We start from the raw sequence: 7,566 nt of genomic DNA, 5'->3' as shown, positions 1-7,566 counted from the left end.
GTTCTAGTGTAAATACATAATTGGTGGAAGGCGTTTGGGGAAGGTATACCAACTCATCAGATATTCAACAGCCAAACAGTAATACTTAGTATTGTTGGGTGTTCGGTTTGAATGATGAGTAAGCTAGAGTAACTACAGGCACAAGGGACATAACATTTTAGTTTACCAATGTTGGTGGCGCATTGGTGATATTTTAAGACATGGTTAATATTTCTTACGGCCTCAATATCTAAGGACCATCAACACCATCATGTGGAAAAACGAAAAAAAAATCAAAACAAAACTAAGTGATTTGGTAACTGACAAAATGTGGTATAAATTTTATTCAATTATATACTTTGATTCTTTAAAAAAAAAACTTAAAAAATAGACAAAAAAAGACCCGCTGATTTTATTTCGCCGGTTCTTCTCAGGTTCAGGGTGTTTTCTTTTCCGAACCGGTGGTAGTGTATCATTTGACTATCAGTAAGTGTAATGCTTCTATATTGAATAAAGGAATTTGAGTTTGAACACCAAACCATAGGTCAGCCCCCCGCCCCTCTTACGAGATAAACACAAAAAATACCAAATTTTGTTAGTCAATCAAGTTAGTCGAAGAAAAACAGTTAAAGATGGAATTTCGACAGTTTATTTTAAATTAAAAGCACTAACACACACTAGAAGTCAGAAGAGGTAGAAGAAACACAGATTTACAACAGAGACAGTCGTTACAGATTTAAATATTTTTGCCTTTGAATCTATAAGTAAGACTCTTGTGTATTTAAACTAACAATTAATTTTAAGTGCTACTTTACGTTAATGCGACTGTACTGAGCCAGATATTATTTATTTTACAACAATTTTCCACCCACCCGAGAGGGATAAGCAGATTTTGATAGGCAGGTTTTAGTATTTAACAACTTTGACCTTGAATTGCCGTGATATCATTGGTCGATATTTTGAATAATCTATGGTGCTCATTATGGACTTTGGCGTTTTGAATGTCGGCGAAGTGTTATCGAAACTTTGGATGTGTGATGTGCGCCGTATGTGTGGTAGCTTCACTTAATATAGTTTTTAAATTGACGATTCAAAAACGCTCGTAAAAGCCTACTTGACTCAAAAATTTGTGAATTTAAATTTAGTTTACGTCATATTATTAAACTATAACTTGTTTTACTTGCTTTTTATACTTTCTGTTTTTGTTTTTATACTTTTTATACGAGATTTAGAAATATTCATTGCAATTTTATGATGTATTCTGAAACGGTGAAGGTTGTAGGGCTTTGTTAAAGGCCATCTGGATAGGTACCACTCACTCATTAGATAAACAACCCGACGGGGTTGAGCAGTCCTTCTACCTTATATATATATTTTTAACTTCTATTTTAATAAAAAAAAAAAAAACATTTGAAATACTAAATTATATATATATAAGGCACGGGCAACTGAGCACGTGGATTTTGTAAATTAAATTTAAAAAAAAACAGACAGACGGATTCACTTTCGCATTTATAATAGTATACGTTATGTTAACACGAGTGAAGTCACGAACTATTATAATCTTAAAGCAAATTGCTATTCAATAACAAGCGAACTAGTTAGAGGTGACATTAGAAAAGCGACTGCCCGAAAATCGGCTTGTGCGGCATAAAATACTTGCTGTTAGTATAAGCCTAGGACATACGGTTTTATTTTGTGTTGACAAACGCCGATTGTTTATTTCTTAATTGCAAGAAGTCGCTTAAGCTTTTTTGCTCGTGTAGGATTTGCCTTATCATGGAATTATGAGTGTGAGGGAATTGCAGTGCAATTGTTTTTGTGAATACTGTGCCATAATATACTCCCGAATAGTTGATTGAGGTCATAAGAATTTTTCGGAGAAGTTTTTTATTTATATTTGTGGATCATCTTTTTTGAGGTGTTCTTTAGTCGCGTAGGGCACTTTTTGGTAGAGGAAAGTCTTTTGGGTTCGCGTCACCGACATGCTCATAATAGCCACGTGCGCAAGAACCATCTGCTATTCGCTTTTTGGATGTGTGAAATCTCGTATGTATTCTTGATAACAGTATTTCTATAGCTAGATATCCAACGTATTGTGCAACATAAGTGCTATGTATATCTCGTATTTCCGTTCGATTATTATTTAACTTAAGTATTATGAATTTACAAATTTTAGTACTAAAAGTTCTAAGTTTTCACTTCTATCGGCAGTTCCTGTTATATAACTGTCAATAATTTTTGTTGTATTATATAATTATTGAATTGAATATATACAAAAGTGTGCACTTATTTTGTAATAATAATATACTTTTTTACGTATTAGTATATTATGATTGCGAAAGTATGGTTGGATGGATATTTGTTACTCAACCACGCCAGAATGTCTGAACGGATCTAATTGAAATTTGTGTCAGATATTATAGTCTGGAATAGCAGATAGGTTTCTTTTTATCCCGGAAACTTGCATCTAACACCTACAACCCCCCTACTCTCACTTGCTAGCGAAGCCATAGTTGAAAATTATCCATTTAAAGAAAATGAAAAAAAAAATACTGGCTTTGAATATAGATTTAGACTACTCACGCAGTATTCATACTTAAACTCTAACAGAAACCTGAATCTATACTTATATTATAAAGAGTTAAATTGGTTTATTTGTAGGGGGTAATCTCAGGAACTAATGATATAATTAAAAAATTTAGAGTATACATACAGCTTGTTGACTTCCAGGCAGGAGATATAACATACATATATAATTGTATTTAACTAACATGACTGTATTTTTAGATGTTGAAGAGTAACTACTGAGTTTCTTGCCGGTTCTTCTCAATATAATCTACATTACGAACCGGTGGTAGCTTTACTTAAAATATTTTGTTAAATGACGATTCGAAAGTACTTGTATATAGCCTACTTGAATAAAGTATATTTTGATTCATATTATATAGTTTTCTCGTTAATAAATTGCAACCGTACGAAGCCGAAGCAAATCGTTTCAATGCTGTACTGTGCCCGTGTTTTTCCAACTCAGTGACGTCCACAGTTAGCAGCCCGTAAATTCAACGGCTCGGCTGAATGAATTGTACCCAGTAATTTACTATCCGGGTGATAGGTTCGTCTATGTGAGAGTTTTTGCGATGACATAATTTCATTTCAAATTTATAAGTTAAAATTTCAAATAATTCACTAATATGAAACTTATATCGAAATTTCCATATTTTTTATATTTCATGTTTTTTAATCAGTATTGTATTTGATTGGTTATTAATATAGATTTGATAAATTTGATTGTCGAACGGCCCAATCAGTAACGAGATCGTGGTTGAGGTCGACGAGACGTTAATAGGGACAATGAGAACAAATAATACCTCAATCTATTTAGTGGTAGCCTTGTGCAAGTTGGGTAAGTACTAAGTACCCCCCACTCATCGTCATTGTCTACATGTAAATTCAAATTCAAATATATTTAACATACAAAGAAGTATATCTTATTTTATAATAGAATGATTGAGGTGAGAGTGGGATGCGGTTTCTCATTATAATTCTACTTAAAATTGGAAATATTTTAAAACATCTCGTTGTCTTAAGATGCCGAGATGGCCCAGTGGTTAGAACGCGTGCATCTTAACCGATGATTTCGGGTTCAAACCCAGGCAGGCACCACTGAATTTACATGTGCTTAATTTGTTTATAATTCATTTCGTGCTCGGCGGTGAAGGAAAACATCGTGAGGAAACCTGCATGTGTCTAATTTCAACGAAATTCTGCCACATGTGTATTCCACCAACCCGCATTGGAGCAGCGTGGTGGAATATGCTCCATACCTTCTCCTCAACGGGAGAGGAGGCCTTAGCCCAGCAGTGGGAAATTTACAGGCTGATTATGTTTATATGTTTATTTTATGTTGTCTTAAGATCAAGATATATTCGATTAGGCTTTTACAATCACCTTGAATCGTCATTTTAAAGAAACGTATTAAGCATATAGCTAGCATGGGTTCTTAATGTAGATTCTATTGAGGAGAACCGGCAAGAAACTGAATTTTACTCTTATACAACATGAAATACTAAATATAAATATATATATATAATCCGCCAACTGTAATCTTCGTGATATGGATATATTCAACAAATATTAGGTCCACGATTTTTCATCATCTGTATAATATTTTGTTGAATAGTATGCCTTATTTATATTAATATTTTATTAACAAACTAGAGTTTCGCCCCGGCTTCGCACGGGTGCAATACTGGTACTAAATATTCTATAGCTATCGTGGGTTATCCCTAAGATATATAGATATACCATCGCGGACTTTTTTGAAGACCTTTTTAAGGTTTACAATAGTGTAATACATTATTTTGATCCATCTCGTAGGGTTCAGCCAGCATTTGTAAAAGCGAAAAAATTGTGTTAATTTACGACATCACTTTGGAAACCACTTAAATTATCAGTGTTTCTCTACTATAGTATGCATTTATTATACACAAAAATCTTCCCCTTGAATCAATCTATCTATTAAAAAAATCGCATCATAATCTGTTGTGTAATTTTAGAGATGTAAGCACACACAGGGACAGACAGCGGGAAGCGACTTTGTTTTATATTACGTAATGATGATGGTTTAAATTTACGAATCGGCAAAGTCATTGTATCTATCTTACGAATCCTACCCGTTTGGGTAGGTATCATCAAGTCATAAATTATTCAACCGCCTATTAAAAATAATTTGTATTGACGTATTTTCATTTGAAGGAGAAAATCAGTGAGCCAGTGTAATATCATCTATAGTGGATAAAACTCTTTTTGTTTAGTTGTATTGGCGTTCTCAATATAAGTATATGGGTGGTAGACAACTTACTATCGATTTAATCAGAGTCCATTGGCCTGTTTGTTTAACTATATGGCGATACTACCCCGTAATACCCGGTTATAAAGAATAACTAATATTCCTATTTAGCTTAGAGCTTGAGCTAGGAGGACGACCAAAGCTCAGGTCAGGGTCAAGATCGATCCTGTAACTTTACATCAAACCATTAATAAACCAAAACAAATAAACCATTGTACTACGGATTCAACATGTTGATGTTTAAGATACTTGGACTTATAAAATCAGTTTTCAAGAGCCCACGACCCAGGTTTATATAGTGAGGGGTTCACAATAAATAAAATTGAACGAATTCAGTGTCAGAATATGCAGGTTTAATATAATGAAATGTAATATTTATTGTTTGAAAATTTGCACGTGGAAATACCTGGAATACGAAGCAGCGAGTTTGTTTTTATTTATTATTTCCTTTTAATGTTATATGGTTTTTGGACGTTGTGCTATATAGATTTGGTTAGTAATTTTATAATTAAAGACTGACATAACACACTTATGGTACGTTAGAAAGAAATGTGGAAGACTTTAAAAAAAAACAACAACATTTATTAATGGAGCTAAGTAGGAAAAAATATTTATTAATTAACGTTTGATTGGAATATCATCTTATTTGATGATAGAGATATGAAAATATAATTATTAGTTTCTTTTATTGAGTTAAAGCATTCTTGAAAATTCAACATTTAAGTGGGTAAAATTTTGATTGAAAGTTGGTATGGAAATTCGTCATATTTGACAGTTAGGAGTATTGAAGTGGTTGTTTAGACAATTCAGGTTTCCAAAGAACGAAGACTTAAGAAAATTGGTTTCTATATATGTTTCCAATGGGATATTCAGCGTGGGTACATGGGCTGTGCTAGTATGAAAAATAGTAGGCACCACTCCCGGCGGATGTGAAACATCGGTATTGATGTTCATTGAAATAATTTACAATTAAATAAACTCATCTATACATATAATAAAATTGGAGTGTCTGTTTGTAATATTAAAATAACCACTTTTTACTAAATGCATATGTATTTATACGCGGTACATATGTATATATATACATACCAAAATAACATTTTTTACATTTTTTGTCTGTCTGTTTGTTCGTGCTAATTTCTGGAACGGCTGAACGAATTTTGACGGGACTTTCAATGGCAGATAGCTGATATAATAAGGAGTAACTTAGGCTACTTTTATTTTAGAATTTTATATAAAATAATAATAAATTCACGCTGCAATGTCCAAGTACTATCCAGTACTGCGCGCAGCCCTCGATGCCAACACACCAACGACTTAATATCACAAAAGCTGCCTAATACAGAATTAATAAGTTATAGTAAGATCTGCGAACTGAACAATAACGTTCTTGCTAAATCCAAACGCGTCCGAAGTTGCGGGCACAGCTAGTATATAAATATGATGTAATGTATGCTGGTTTCCTGACAATCTTTTCCTTAATCATGGACCCCATTGTAAGCACCAACCGAGCTCATGAAATGAATCCGAAATCTTCTGTTAAGAACCACGTGTTCCATCCACTCGGCTATTACGGCTCATAATCATTTATTCATTGTTACGTATATCTCGTAATTAAACCGTGTCATTAATTCGTTTTGTTTTTGTTCCATTATATTCCAAGAATATTTAAGTATAAGTAGTTAATATTAATTAAAATACCGCATCCATCTTGGAATCGTTGAAATCTCATATTTCCGACGCCATTTTAAGACCGTCATTTGCAGCGTTCCCTATGTCGAGGCAATAAAGGCTAATTCAGGGCAGCATTTCCTATTGTTTGGCTTCCATTATTAAGTAATGTTTAAGTTATTTATATACCTAGTTAATAGAAGTCTTGTTTGAATTTTCCGCCATTGTCTCCTTCTGTTTTTGACTTGATGAATGAGTTTTATCTTATTTAACGCTGCATTTTTAATCGTGTGGTTTTGATCGCCATTAAAATGTACGAGTGTTTGGGTCGTCGATATACTATCGTAATAATTATAAATAATTAGAATCTTAGTATGAATTTGTTTGTTTCGGACAATTGGTAAGTAAAGTATTGTGCAAGACCTATCAACGCGAACTAATATTATATATATTTATGGCGTACAGTTTTAGCATACATTTGCAGATTTTAAAAATGCACTTATAATACAAATCTTTGCGTAATGGCTTAAAGTATGTTTTTGGAGTTTGCGGCCGTTTATCTTTCGACTTTCTTTTACGCAACGAATGCACATGCAACTTAAAAAGATGTTATGTCCCCTGTGTGTGCAGTTACAATTACAGTTTGATTTTGTTTGTATGAGTTTAGTGTTAAATATCTGATACAATAGAGTGTTACACAGTTGGCATACTAGCAAATGTATCTTAGTATATCTTATAATTTTTTTCTATGAATTATTTAGAATAATTATTTTCGCATAAGTTAACGTAGTTTCCGTAGTGTAGCGGTTATCACGTGTGCTTCACACGCACAAGGTCCCCGGTTCGATCCCGGGCGGAAACATTTTTTAAGCACAGACTGCATTTTATTCTTTTTAAGCATTTTATTTTAATGAAGTAATAATGATTTCACGAGTTATTAAACTATTGTCAAGATCACAAATCAAGAAAAAATACATTTGTAATTTTTAACAAAAAGATGAGGATGGAAAAGATGTTTATAGGAAACTTGCATATGATAATGCAAATAAACAAAATTTTTATAT

At 33.0% G+C, this 7,566-nt stretch overlaps 1 non-coding gene across 1 annotated transcript; it reads left to right on the top strand.

Annotated features, from left to right (window-relative positions):
- Positions 1-7,291: 7,291 nt before the first annotated feature.
- On the top strand, positions 7,292-7,364 carry Trnav-cac (transfer RNA valine (anticodon CAC)). The gene has a single exon. It is a non-coding gene; the product is annotated as a tRNA-Val (tRNA).
- Positions 7,365-7,566: the final 202 nt, after the last annotated feature.

This window comes from Vanessa tameamea, chromosome 27, assembly GCF_037043105.1.
Source record: "Vanessa tameamea isolate UH-Manoa-2023 chromosome 27, ilVanTame1 primary haplotype, whole genome shotgun sequence".
NCBI lineage: Eukaryota > Metazoa > Arthropoda > Insecta > Lepidoptera > Nymphalidae > Vanessa > Vanessa tameamea.
The sequence above is the reverse complement of the archived record's forward strand: the minus strand, read 5'-3'. Positions and strand labels throughout refer to the sequence as shown.